Genomic DNA, 14,430 nt, shown 5'->3' on the forward strand with positions numbered 1-14,430 from the left:
CAGCCAGGACTCGAACCGGTCTCTCTGTCTGCTACCTTTCAGATAAATAAAAATGGTTTGTTTTTTTTTTTTTTTTTTTGACAGGCAGAGTGGACAGTGAGAGAGAGAGACAGAGAGAAAGGTCTTCATTTGCCGTTGGTTCACCCTCCAATGGCCACCACAGCTGGCGCGCTGCGGCCGGCGCACCGCGCTGATCCGATGGCAGGAGCCAGGAGCCAGGTGCTTTTCCTGGTCTCCCATGGGGTGCAGGGCCCAAGCACCTGGGCCATCCTCCACTGCACTCCCGGGCCACAGCAGAGGGCTGGCCTGGAAGAGGGGCAACCGGGACAGAATCCGGCGCCCCGACCGGGACTAGAACCTGGTGTGCCGGCGCCGCTAGGCGGAGGATTAGCCTAGTGAGCCGCGGCGCCGGCCCAAAAATGTTTTTAAAAGAAAGAAAATCTGAAAAAGGTTAGGATCCTCTGGGATTCTAAGGTGGGCAGGTGATGGATTTTTTTTTCCTTCTTTGGTAAATCTGCATCTTACAAGTCTCTTATAACTAACCTGTCTGAACTCCATAATCAGAAATCACAGTGTACACGCACAGCACCTTAGTGAGGCACGGAGCAGACGCTCGTCCGTTCCCTACAGCCGCTGTATCACCTGGAGGACCCTGGTACAGCCCCAGCTCAGGAGCCCCAGGCGGTTCCTGGCTCCTGAGGCTGTCAGGTTCCCCTCTCCCGCCCTCACCTCAGCCCCCTTCAGGGAGGCAGGGGTTGCCGGTGTCTGCTGAAGGGCAGGTTCACCTCACTCTCTTGGGGTCTGGCTGGCAGTGGCCCTGCCCAAGCCCTCCTTCCCGCCCAGTGACTGACTCCTGTGCCCCCCCGCCCCCAGCTCTGCAGGCAGAGCACACCGGGTTGAAGGGAGGAGAATCCTGCGGACACCTCTGTCTCCTCGGCGGGGCCCCAGCCACCTCCTCCCACTCCCAGAGCAGGTCCCAGGGCCACTTCCGCCTCTCGGATCGGCTCAGACCGTCTCAAAACAACAGCCCCCTCATCATCGACTGCATTTGTCCCCAGGGCCACAGCGGCAGCCCAGTCCCTGGGACCTGATGTGCATTTTCTCAGGGCATTGTTGTGCCAGGGCCCCAGGCAGGCTCTGCTGTTTTACCCACGAGAAAAGCAGGGCTCATGGAGGTTACAGCTGCACCGAGAGAGGACGGGGAGGCGAGGCTTGAACCTGAGTTAACTCCGGAAGCCTCGCTCTTACCACCTTGCCACACTACCTCTCCCGGGGCCAATGCAGGGGGCTGGATGTGCCACCAGCCCACCCAAGACTCCTAGGCCAACTTCTAAAAATAGACAAGTTGGGCAAGGAGGCTGGGCTCTGTGTCCTCTGGGGAGAGCACGCAGGCAGACCAAGGCAGGGCAGGTACCCAAAGACGTGTGCTCTTGGCCACTCACTGCACAGGATCAGGGCCCAGGGAGCCAACTGCACCTGGGACCGTCCAGAGCAAGGACACTGGGGCCGACACTGCGGAGTAGCCGGTAGAGCTGCCACTTGCAGCACTGGCATCCCATATGGGCACCGGTTCGAATCCCAGCTGCTCCTCTCCCGATCCAGCTCCTTGCTAATGTGCCTGGGAAAGCGATGGAAGATGGCCCAAGTCCTTGAGCGTCTGCCATGCACACAGGAGGCCTGGAGGAAGCTCCTGGCTCCTGGCTTCAGCCTGGCCCAGCTGCAGCCATTGTGGCTATTTGGGGAGTGAACCAGTGGATAGAAGACCTTTCTTTCCCTCTGTCTCTGTAACTCTGCCTTTCAAATAAATAAAATAAATCTTTATTTAAAAAAAAAAAAAGAGCAAGGACTTTGCCCAGGAGCCAAGCACGTCCTGGTGTGGAGTTGGGTACAGACAGAGGAGAAGGGAGCCGGGAGCCCCTTCTGCAGTGGGGACCAGCACTCAGGGGGTCCCCACAATTCTGCTGCCTAGGACACAGACTCCCCTGCCCCAGCTCAGCGCTTCGTCCTGGAAACAAGCGCAGGGCAGGGTTGAGAGAAGCTTGTGCCACGTGGAGAGCGGCCTGCCTTTCTGTGCAGTAGGTGTCACAATAGCCCCATCACACAGGTGTCATGAGAGAGAATGGGCGTGGTGCAAGCCCACTTCAAAAAGGTCTTGGAAACGGAAGTAAAAGATACGTTTATCTTGGAACATAAGCGAGGTCTCCAATAAGTTCACGGGGAATGTGCGTTACGCAAAAACTTTGCCCGGATTTCAAACATTTTGTGCACTAAAATACACCCATCAATTAACTGCATGTTTTCACACACGTCTATATTGCGCTGCATTTCACAGTAGCCTCTGTGCATCTCCAGTGACCAGATACCGCTAGCGTGGAGCGCGTACTACCAGTGCTGTCCGAAGGTCAGGATTAAGCACAAGCCCGGATTCTGCCAGCAGGACACGCCCACACCGCTTGCCCCTAGAGCGTTCTCTGTTCAGCCTCAAAGCAGGGAGCTCTCGGGGTTTATCTGGGAGCTCTAAGTTGAGCCCCAGCTCCAGCCAGGCTCTGTGACTCCTAGGTCTCACCCCAGTCTCCCTAGCAGCATCCGGGAGACTTGTGCCCATGCTGCCCTCTTTGAACCGCCGGGCCCACTGGTCAGCAGCAGCCCACATGGGGCAGACTGGCCGAGGGCGGTGCTAGGCGTCAGGCCCAGCCTCTGGCCTCCTCATGTCCCCGTGTCTGTGCCAGTCTGGTGCCTTTATAATCACATCATGCGATTCTCGAATAAACAGATGTGAGATGGGTGTGAAAAGAAAGATCTATCTCTGTAAAACCAAAGCCGAACGTCCTAGGAACCCAGAAGAGAGAAATCCTGAAGCAAACTTTTTTTATTGAATTAGACTGAGCCAGGCAGTGTGAACGGATTACAAAAACAGGAATTACAAAAACGCAGGAGGCCAGTGCCGCAGCTCACTAGGCTAATCCTCCGCCTTGTGGCGCCAGCACACCGGGTTCTAGTCCCGGTCGGGGCGCCGGATTCTGTCCCGGTTGCCCCTCTTCCAGGCCAGCTCTCTGCTGTGGCCAGGGAGTGCAGTGGAGGATGGCCCAAGTGCTTGGGCCCTGCACCCCATGGGAGACCAGGATAAGTACCTGGCTCCTGCCATCGGATCAGCGCGGTGCGCCGGCCACAACGCGCCAGCTGTGGCAGCCATTGGAGGGTGAACCAATGGCAAAGGAAGACCTTTCTCTCTGTCTCTCTCTCTCTCACTGTCCACTCTGCCTGTCAAAAAAAAAAAAAAACAACACACAGGAGACCACTTGTGTGGTGTGGGGCGTACCGGGTAAAGTCGCTGCCTAGGGCACCGGGGTCCCATATGGGCACTGGATTTGAGTCCCAGCTGCTCCACTTCTGATTCAGCTCCCTGCTAATGCGCCGCAGCAGAGGATGGCCCAAGTGCTTGGGCCCCTGCACCCATGTGGGAGACCTGAAAGAAGTTCCTGGCTTTGGCACAGGCCATTGTAGCCATCAGGGGGAATGAATTCTCTCTCTCTCTCTCTCTCTCTCTCTCTCTCTCTCTCTCTCTGTAACTCTGCCTTTCAAAATCAATAAATAAATCTTTAAAAGGAAAAAAGAAAACCCTATGCATTTCTCATCCCCGCCGCATGTTTGCTCATCCCATGACGCTGTCCCAATCCCCATCTCTCCCACTAAGGTTGGAGTTGCTGCTGGGAGTAGCGGAAGCCACAGAACAAACACAAACAGTTCCCAGAGCATCCAGGGGGAGCCATCTTTACAGGAAAATAAACATGGATATAGCATGGCCGGAGCTGGACATTAATGCTGGTGCTAAAAATAGAAGGCGAGGCTTCAAAGCAAGGTCACAGCTCGGGTGGGCGGATGGGGGCCAGGGTTGCACAGTTCCCCTCCTGTGGCTGGGAAAGTTGGAGAAGCGTGGCCCGTCAGGGTCAAGGCTACTGCTGGCCTGGCCATCTCCCAGCCACGCCCCCTGCGAACCCACAGCCCGAGGGCCCCCCAGGATGGCTGCCTCCCGAATGGCTTATCCATGGGAGAGCTTGCTGTGCGGCACCCGGCGGACAGAGCCAGCCCAGAGTCCAGGGCCAGAACCAGGGTCACCTGCGGCTGTGACCACCCCGAGGGGAGGAAGGAACCAGCCTGGCCAAGACCTCCCCTCCAACAGCTCTCTGCTCTGACATCTCAAGCTCCTTGCAACCCCGAAGGGCTAGAAAAATCCAGAAACACTGAAACCCTTGGACAGGTTACTAAGGAACAAAGAAATTACAATTATTATTTTTTAATCATTCATTTGAGAGGCTGAGCAGAGAGAGAGACAGCGCTCCCATACACCTGTTCCCTTCCCAAGTGCCTGCAACAGCCAGGGCTGGGCCAGGCTAACGCTCAAAGCCCAGAACTCAGCTGGGTCTGCCATGTGGGTGGCAGGGGCCCAGTCACTTGGGCGTCTCCGCTGTGTAAGAAGCTGGAGTCGGCGGCCAGGGCCGGGCAGCTTCCCAGGCGCTGATGTGAGATGCGGGCGTCTTCACGGGCACGCTGAACGCCCACTCCCCACCCGCCTCACTCTGCCTTTTGCTTCGACAGGAACACGCAGCCAGCTGTCTGTTCATTCAGACACAGGGCTGCTGGCAACACAAAGCCACAGGCAGCTTCAGAAACCGCCGCGTGTCAGTGCAGGGCGTTTACAGAGGCCACACTTCATCACCGGTTTCCAAATGACAGTGAGTGAGCTCCCGCGGCCGGGAGAAGACGCAAGCGATTTGGCTCCCGGACTCTCGGGACTGGGGGGCGGGGGGGGGGGGGGGCGTGGTCTTTGAGGTCCTCCTGTCGCTGGTTTTGAACGTGAGAAACACCTTGAATGGCGATGCTTGAGAGGGCGGGGCAGGGGAAAACTGGGGGTTTTTGGTGGCTTTCCCCTAGAGGAACTTTCTCATCGGGACGTTCATCTGAGACCCAGATCCTGGCTCGGCCGGCAGTGAGGAGCGCAGCCTGGGCCCCGACTTGAGGCTGCCTGGGGCCCGCTGGGGAGGGGAGGAGAGGGTTTCACAAGCAGGCATCCTGGGACCCCAGCCGCTGCCCAAGCCCCAGGTCGTTCCCCCTGCAATGCCTGGGCTGCCTCGGTTTCCCCAGCTGCATGAAGGAACAGCTGGGTGTAGACAGCTCAAGTCACCAGGATGGATTCGGGACTTGGAGGAAACCACCAATCAGCCTCTGGATCCCCAGTTTCCAAACGACAGTGGCTGCAGGGCACAGGGGTCCCAGGGCCCTGGAAAACACCCCTGCCAGGGCCGCTGGACGGAGAGCAGGGGTCAGCTCCCCTGCCAGGATCCTCTGTCCCTGTGGCAGCAAAACGGATCCCTACGATTAACTGAATCCCTGCGGCTCGAGTGTAGACCATCGCTCCTTGTTGAGACAGGATGAGGGGCAGGTGTTTGGCATAGCGGTTAAGACGAGCTTGGGACACCTGCGTCCCGCATCGGAATGCTGGGTTCTCTCCGCAACGCTGGCTCCCGATTACAGCCGATGAGCACCCTGGGAGGCAGCAACGATGGCCCCAGTACTTGGGTCTCTGCCACCCACGTGGGAGACCTGGACTGAGACCTGGGGTCCTGGCTTCAGCCTGGCCCAGCTCCAGCTGTGTGGGCTTTCGAGAAGTGAAAGGGCAGATGTCTGTCTCTCTGTTTCTCTCTGCCTTTCAGATAAATTTTAAAAGTTTAAATACCTTTTTAAAAGAATCTTTAATAGTAAAAAGGATGAATATTGAGGGGAACAGAGACGTGACCTTATTTTAAAGCAGTGATCAGAAGAGCTAACGCTCACTGAGCGTCGGCTTTGTGCTTAGTGGCGTTCACTACCCAGCTCATCTCATTTGGACATTCAGACGAACCTGGAATGGACCCCACTCGCTTCATTCTACAAGGAGATGGAAGCTCAGAGACCTCAAGTGATCTCTCCACGTCACACAGCAGGGAAGCGGGAGCTGCCGTTTGTGTCTGCATCCAGCTCCAGGGGTCAAAGGTTAAAGTGCAGCAAACCAGCCAGCAGCCAGAAAGCTATTTAACCTCAGGGCATTAGGGGAAAAGCACTGAAGGGATTGCTTTGGGCCCTATTTGCAAAACATTTCTGTTACTACTGATCAACGCTGGGTGAGACTATCCCGTGTCACTGGGATAAGTGGGTCCAGTCTTAGCAAACCATTTCCCTCCAAGAGCCACAAACATGTTCCATGTCTTTGAACATGCTAATTCCCGCACATGGGGAAAATATCAATTACAGTTTTTTTGTTTGTTTGTTTGTTTTGTTTGTTTGTTTGTTTGTTTTGAGAGCAGAGAGACAGAGTTTTCATTTACTGTTTCACTCCCCAAATTCCCACAAAGGCCAGGGCTAGGGCTGCGCCAGGTCAAAGCTGGGAGCGGGGAACCCAGCCCAGGTCTTGCTTCAGCCATCAGCGCTGCCTCCCAGGGTGCGCGCTTCCAGGATCTGGAACTGGAAGCGGAGTCGGGACATGGACGCGGGCACTCCAATGCGGGGGCGGCCATCCCAGCCAGCTGCTTAAGCGCAGGCCCACCCCTGCTAACGGCGCTTGGAGGCGGTGTTTGGGAGCAACACGGCCATCGGTGCACGTGGTGTCCCCGCGGCCCTCAGAGGACGCACAGCTTGTGGCCCGACGTGGGAAACTTCCAGCGAGACGCTGGCGAGTGAGGAACAGCAGAGCACAACCATCCGCGAAAACTTCCTCAGAAAATGGAAACCACAACGCGCGGCACGCCAGGGGCTCGGCTTCTGCACACACGCCCGCAACAACCAGAGCAGGGCCGGGGTGGCTACCGCACACTCCTGTTCAGAGAACCCCAGCGCCCACCAGCGGACGGACGGGTAATCAGGAGCGCGCAGCACACACAAGGTTCAGGCTTAAAAACGGAAAGAAATTCCAGTCCACGGCACAACGTGATTGCGTCTTCAAGACATCAAATACGCCGGCCCCGGGGTGGCCGTGTGGCGCTGCTCCGGACACCTGCATCCCACACCAGAGTGCCAGTTCCAGTCCTGGCCACTCCACCTCTTTTTTTAAACGATGTGAACATTTTTGCTTCTTTTTTTTTTTTTTTAAGATTTGTTTATTTATTTGAAAGAGTTATATATAGAGAGGGAGAAATGGGGAGTCAGAGAGGTCTTGCATCCTCTGGTTCACTCCCCAGACGGCCGCAACGCCTGGAGCTGCGCCGATCTGAAGCCAGGAGCCAGGAGCTTCATGCTTGGGTGCAGGGCCCAAGCACTTGGGCCACCTTTTGATGCTTTCCCCAGGCTATTAGCAGGGAGCTGCTGGGACTGGAACTAGCACCAGATGGGATGCTGGCACTGCAGACGGCGGCTTAGCCTGCTATGCCACAGCGCCGGCCCCTGCTCCACCTCTGATGCAGCGTCCTGCTAATGCATCCTGGGAGGCAGCAGACGACAAACGCTCGCCCCCCCACCCGGGTGAGGCCCGGATGGAGCCCCAGGCCTGGCCACTGGGGGCATGTGGGGAGCGATCAGTGGATGGAAGATCTCTCCGTCTCTGTCCCTTTCTCTGTAGCTCTGCCTTTCAAGCAGACAAAAAGAAATAAAATAAACATTCATACAAGGGCAAACACACTGAGGGGGGGAGGGGAGGGGTTCTATTTCTGCGAAGGCCCTGGAGCCACCAAACTCCTCAAGCCGGAGGATAGGAAGGGGAGTGGGTGCTTAGTGGGGAAAGGGTTTCAGTTTTGCAAGCTGAAAGAAGTCCCTGGGGATGGGTGGTGGTGATGACCGCACAGCTGGGTGAACGCACCACCCGCCAGCAAACTAGCTTTCCCAGGGCGAAAAAGGCAACTTTGATGCTTTGTAGCTTTTGCTGCAATTAAAACATGAACATGGGGATTTAAAAAGCATATGCTCACTAAGGACACTAAATGAAAATGGGTCTATAAAAAGTAAAAGGCGGGGCTGGCGCTGTGGCCTAGCGGGTAAAGCTGCCACCTGCAGTGCCGGCATCCCATAAGGGCACGGGTTCGAGTCCCGGCACCTTCACTTCCGATCCAGCTCCCTGCTGTGTCCTGGGAAAGCAGTGGAAGACGGCCCAAGTCCTTGGGCCCCTACATCCGCACGGGAGACCCAGATGGAAGATCTCTCTCTCTCTCTCTCTAATTCTGCCTTTAAAATAAAATAAACAAATCTTTAATTTAAAAAAGAGGCTCCCATCTCCCGCTTTATCCCAGCTCCTCCACAGACACCGCTGGGGACCGTGTGCCTGGCACTGGACACAGGAGGTACCAGAGCTCCCACAGACGCCCAGGGAGGGCACTGCTAGTGCAGTTTTGCTGGACGCCGAGGCTCAGAGGGGAAAGGGCTTGCCCGAGGTGCCCCCGCACAGAAAAAGCAGCTGGGAGCGGCGGGTGTTGAGAACAACTTGCGAAGTCTCGGTACCGGCTATGATTCTGCTTCCCTGTTGATGAGGAAGCAGAGTTCCCCGATTTCACAACCCCAGCGAAAACAGCCAGGCTCGCCCAGCCCCCAGAGCAGGAGAGGGGCCCAGTGTGCCCAGAGCATCCCGGAGCCCCCTCCTCATCCCATCTCACCTCCTGCAAGCTGCCATGATGGGGAAGGGGCCACTCAAAGCCCTCCCAGCACCACCAGCTCCATCCCAGGAAAGCGTGCGGGCAAGCTGGGTGATTCCGGTTCCCGGGGAAGGACGTGGGGACACAGCAGGGGCAGGGCAGGTGGCCTGAGCCTGGGAGAGCAGAGAAGAGGCTGGGGCCAGTGAGCACCCCGTTGTGGAAGACGAGGAGGGAGGAACAGAAAAGGAAGGGGATCGAAGCTTCAGTTTGCTTCCCTGCTCCTAGGTCCCCAGGGGCCTTGGGGAGGGAGGGAGGGAGAGAGGGGGCGGTCAGCAGAGCTGACAGCTAAGGTGGCTGTCAGTCCACCACGATGGGGAAAGGGAAGCATCGGGGGGGGGGGCTCTGGACGATGGGACAGCAGAGACCGCTGGGTGGGGACTGAAATACTCGCCTCGGGTCACCCAGGGGAAAGTGGCAGAACAGGGTGAGGCTTGAGGACACCGACATCTGCCCTGGGAAATGCAGAAGAAGCAGCCCCGTGCACCTGCTGTGGGCCGGAGGGTGGCGGGAGAGAGAGGCGTCCCAGTCTCGACCCCAGAACCTGTGTGTTATTTGGAGGAATGATTATATAGAAAAAGGGTCTTTGCAGATGTAATTAACTCAAGGATCTCGATGACTTCATCCTGGGTGACCCCAGTGACAAATGTCCTTAATAAGAGACAAAGCCCCCGCCACCCGTGTGGGGCCCAGACTGCATTCCTGGCTTTGGCCCTGGCCTAGCCCCTGGTATGGTGGGCATTTGGGGAATGAACCGGCAAATAGGAGCTGTTTTGATATCTGTCTGTCTGTCTCTGTCTTTCAAATGAAAAAATAAAAGGAAGAAAATGCAAAAGCAGCAGAAGAGGAAAGAGAACACACACACACACACACACACACACACACAGGCAGAGGCCCCGGGAAGAGAGAGGCAGAGGCTGGAGGGAACAGGCCACGAACCAGGAGTGGCAGAGCCGCCAGGGGCTGGGAGGGGCCAGGCCTCGCTGACACCTGGACCAGGGACTTCAGCCTCCACAGCGCGAGAATAGGCTTCCATTGTTTTACGCCACCAAGGGTCTGGTGGTTTGTTCCAGGGCCGGGTGTGCCCTCTGCGGCTTCCCTCCGCCTCCCACTCTAAGTGGAAGCAATTTCCCCCAGCCACACCCTGAGGGAAGGCCAGGCCCAGGGGTCTGGCTGCACTTGGGATCAGCAGGCAGTCCTGTGCAGCGGGGCCAGCCTGCAGCCCCCGCGGACACCGGCGCAGGCCCCAGGAGCTGGGCTGGCCCCTGGGGAGGGAGAGACGGAGGGAGGGAAGGAGGGAGGGAGGGAGAGGGGCCACACTTTGTGCCCCCACGGACAGCCGCAGTGTTTGCTACAGAGAAAGAGGAGGGAGGTTCCCGGGTTTTTAATTGTGTTCCACCTCGAAACTGACAGCTTTTCTGCTATGATGGCTGGGGATTTCCATCCAGAAAATGCTAGACAGTTCAGGCTGTGTCCACGCGAGGAGGCAGGTGGAGGCCTCGGCTGTGTATGAAACTCTGGCGCTGGCCAACCTGCCGGGCCCCTGCCGTCCCCCGGGCTGGCCGTGGGTGCAGCACCTGCCTTCCTGGCCATGTCCTCCAGCAGTAGCTCTGCTGTGACCCACAGCTGTCCCTCGTGGGGTGCCGGGAGCCTTCCTGGCTGGGGGCCACCAGCTTCTGCCATCAGACCCACAGCAGCAGCTGGTCTGAGGAGGGAGGGAGATGCTCTCTACACAAAAATGGTCTTGACAAATAAGCCAGCCGAGGGGGATTGCTTCATAAGTGGTACGTTCACTTCTGCCTTTAACTGTGCACTTGAAGGAAAACAGGGGGAAGCAGGAACTGACCCTTCGCCGCCCCCGCCCCCCCCCAACTCCCCGGACGCAGCAGTACTGGGTGCAAACGCTCAGGTCGCTGTGTGGACTGTGCGTCCAGCCAGCCCCCCAGGGCTGGCGCCCTTCCTGTCTGACCACCTTGTTCCCAGCACAACCCCTGGCTACCAGTGGGATCTCCGCAGAGCCTTGCTACAAACAGCAAACAGGCGAGAAGAGAAGGCTGCAGCCCCCAGCACAGCCCCCAGCCATGCCTCCTGGGCCCTTCCCTCCTCAGCATGGCAGCAGAGACTGGTGTGGCTGGGAGCGCCCCCAGGCAGGCATCCTAACTCCACACTTATCCGGGGGAGGCCATGCAGCCTCTGTTCTGCTTCTGAACACCAGCGTGGAGGGCGGGAGGTGTTCAGGGGTCTCTCTACAGCCGGCAACTGGGTTTTAAGCGCACTCCCCCATCGCACCCCAGGGTGTCTTCCAGCCCAGACAGACACATCCGGATATCAAGAAATCAAACTCCGGCAGGTCATGGAAATGCTGGGGGGCTGGTATGTGCCCCCCAGAGCTTGCAAAAGTGAAACCTCTAGTTCCAATTCCCTGGTTTGCTGCAGCCTTGCACGCCAGAAGAGCTGTGTCCCCAGATCTCACAGGCCTGTGGAGGGCAGGGGCAGGGGCTGGCTTTCCAGGTGAGCACCAGGCCCTCCTGATGGCCCAAACACTTGGCGGCTGAAAGTCAGGATTCTGGGTCAGCTACTTGTAAACTGTGTGGGTCCCTGGGGTACTGCGTTTGCCTCGACTGTAACAGGGAGACATTCACTCGGCTCCTACAGGCGTTTAGCTGAAAACACGACTGTATGAAACGATCAAGATCAAGTCTTTGGGGAGGGGGTGGGGGCGGGGTCCCTACAGTACCACTGACAGCAGCACCAGGCAGAGTCCAGCTCCCCTGGAAGTCGCTGAGCCCTGGGCTCCAAAGTCCCTGGGGATGCTGAGACAGGACAAACACCCCTTTCCCAAAGGCATGGGGGACCCCCCTCCTGTGCCCCAGTCTTGGAGGTGTTGTAGGCTGGCTCGTCTCAGAAGCGCTGGCGAAGCGGCCTGGCGGGGTTCAAGACCCACAGGCCCCTCCTCAAAGGTGCACCTGAGCGAGCGAAAGCTACTCCATCTGCTCTAGGAGCAAACGTGCCCGAGGGTGCGGCTCCAGGCCCCAGGACGAAGCCGCTCAGGGCGCCCCCGCACTGGTCTCCGAAGCCCCATCCTCTTTCCGGTCAGGGCCTCTACACGTGCGTTGCTGGAGCTCTAGGTAGGGCAGAGCGGGGCGGGCTGCACAAGGCCCCTGGCCCGGGAGCCCACGAAGGGTCACCCCGGTGCCCCGTCCAGCTCGAAGAAGCAGGCAGAGAGGAGAAAAATCTAAATTAAAAAAAAATCCAAGAAACACGACTTAAAAAAAAAAAAACCCATTCAGGCTGAATTACGGGTAAGAGTATTTAAAAAAAAAAAACAAAGTCCGGAAATGCAGAGCTGGAGGCGGTTTTGCCGCGTAACCCCGGCTCGGCCGCAGATCTGGGGGCTGATCTCGCCCGCGCCGCTCTCGTGAACCAGGAGGGCAGCGCGGGCGGGCTGGCGGGCAGAGGGCTGGGGCCCGCACGTCCCCGCGCCGGGGCAGAGCGCCCGGAAACTGCGAGCCCCGCTCGCCCGCGCTGGGAAGGGCGCGCAGGGCCAGGGCGCAGGCGGCGCTGTGTGCGATCCTCTCCGCGCGCCACGCGGGGCGCGCTTAGCGACGCGGCTCGCCGGAGCACGGATGGGACGCGGCCGCCGAGCTGGGGCGCTCCTTCCGTCCGCCTCGCCTGTGCTCCGAGCCGAGAGCACTCTGCGGAGTGCTTCCCGTTTACCCGCACCGCGGTGGGTGCACGGGAGTCCGTCCGCACCGCCGCAGGGAGCGCACCCCGGACCCCGCCGCCGGGCCGCGGAGCCCCTGATCCGGCTCAGCAGCGCCCGCAGTCCCGGCTCAGGGGAGCTGTGCGCTTCTCCCTGGACGGGAGCACAGGGGCCCGCCGCGGTCTCCAAGTGTAGCCCGGACCCAGTTCCCGGCGGCCCGGCCCCGAGGGCGCCCTATGCCGGGCTCGCTCAACCCGGAAGGCCCCTAGGCTCAGGGCGCTCGGGGATTCTGTACCCGAGCCTACCAGGACCCGAGCGCCGCCGCCGCTCCCCGGAGCCCCGGGCCCTGGTCCTCCTCCCACCACCCTAGACGCCGCCGGGGCGAGCGCTTACCGGTCCGGGCGCGGCAGGCAGGGGCTGGGGCGGCCGCTCAGGGCGAAGGCGCTGGGTGCGAGTGCGCCCCGAGGGAGAGAGGCGGCGCTGACAGCCGGCACCCTGCGCTGCCCACTTTGTTTCCTTTTCGCTCGCGACAGGAAAAACAACAGGGCCTCTGCGCCTGCCCCGCCCCCCTCGCGCGCGGCCGGGGTGCAGCATCCCCGTGGGGCCCTGGGAGCTGCACCTTGCCCTGCTTCTAAACAAGTTTTCAGTTCATCCAAAGGCAAACACCCCGACGGGGGCCCTAACAGCCCCCAAACCTCCGCATTCCCTCGCCCTGGAGTTTGTACGGAGGCCTGAGTAGGGGAGGGGGCAGGCACCAGGGCAAACCCGAGGCCAGGGCCAGGCGCCCGCTCCCAGGCCCTAAGGAGCAGAGCAGAGCTACGGCAGAGGCTGGGGGAGGAGCCCTCCCAGCTTAGCCGGCCAGCGGCGCAAATGCCCCTCTTAGGGAAGGCTGAGGCTTGGAGAGGGACCACTTGGGGCCCAGCGGTGCCTCCGAGGCCGCAGCAGGAGAGGGGTAGATGCTGTCCCGTTTCCAGAAAGAGGATTGGGCTGGGCAAGGCCCAGTAATAAAGATACAATAATGCAAGACCCAACAATAAAACGGGCAGCTCGCACATGGTGCCCCTTTTCTCAGACCTCGACTGCAGCTCCGGACTCTGAGCTGGATACTTATGGAGGACCCAGGAGGGACCAGTGTTGGATCTGTTAACAGCCTTCCCGGTGGGTGCGCTGAAGGCCCCAGCCTGTCTCCTCTTCCAGACTCAGGTTACTGGGCCTGGGTAGGGGTGCCCAGCTCCCGCTGCCCTGACCCTGCCAAAAGCTAGGACAGACGCCTGTCCTAAGGTTTCCTAAGAGTCCCCGGCACTGCTTTGCTGGCCTGTGGTTTACCCACCACTCTCTGGTCTCAGCGTTGGTATAAGAAATAATGGGGGGGGGGGTGCTGTGGCGTAGCAGGTAAAGCCGCCACCTGTGGTGCTGGTATCCCATATGGGTGATGGTTCGAGTCCTGGCTGCTCCACTTCCAATCCAGTGCTCTGCTATGGCCTAGGAAAGCAGTAGAAGATGGCCCAAGTCCCTGGGCTCCTGTACCCACGTGGGAGACCCAGAAGAAGCTCCCGGCTCCTGGCTTCGGATCTGCTTAGTTCTGGCTGTCGTGGCTATTTGAGGAGTGAACCAGTGGATGGAAGATCTCTCTCTTGCTCTCTCTCTCTCCCTCTGCCTCTCTGTAACTCTGCATTTCAAATAAATAAATAAAAATCTTAAAAAAAATAAAAGAAATGATGGGGGCCGGCACTGTGGTGTAGTGGGTTAAGCCTCTGTCTATGGCTCTAGCACTCCATATGTGTGCCAGTTGGAGTCCCAGCTGCTCCTCTTCCAATCCAGCTCTCTGCTGTGGCCTGGGAAAGCACTGGAGGATGACCTAGGTGCTTGGTCCTGTACCTGTGTGGGAGACCTGGAAGAAGCTCCTGGCTCCTGGCTTCAGATCAAATGGCCCAGCTCCACTGCGGCCATTTGGGGAGTGAACCAGCAGATATTACACCTTTTTTCTGTGTCCCTCTCTCTGTCTGTAACTCTACCTCTCAAATAAATAATATCATTTTTAAATATTTATTTATTTGAGAGGTAGAGTTATAGACAGTG

At 58.6% G+C, this 14,430-nt stretch overlaps 1 protein-coding gene across 2 annotated transcripts in view; it reads right to left on the reverse strand.

The window, feature by feature from the left end:
• Positions 1–12,884, reverse strand: part of PIK3CD (phosphatidylinositol-4,5-bisphosphate 3-kinase catalytic subunit delta) — a 40,470-nt gene extending 27,586 nt beyond the window's left edge. For both annotated transcript variants that reach the window (XM_051858096.3, XM_051858092.3), the window contains exon 1: positions 12,745–12,884. The gene's annotated coding sequence lies outside the window, so the exon portion shown is untranslated. The remainder of the gene's footprint in view (positions 1–12,744) is intronic.
• Between the last annotated feature and the right edge of the window lie 1,546 nt (positions 12,885–14,430).

This window comes from Oryctolagus cuniculus, chromosome 7, assembly GCF_051225735.1.
Source record: "Oryctolagus cuniculus isolate XC-2025 breed Fujian yellow rabbit chromosome 7, ASM5122573v1, whole genome shotgun sequence".
Classification (NCBI taxonomy): Eukaryota; Metazoa; Chordata; class Mammalia; order Lagomorpha; family Leporidae; genus Oryctolagus; species Oryctolagus cuniculus.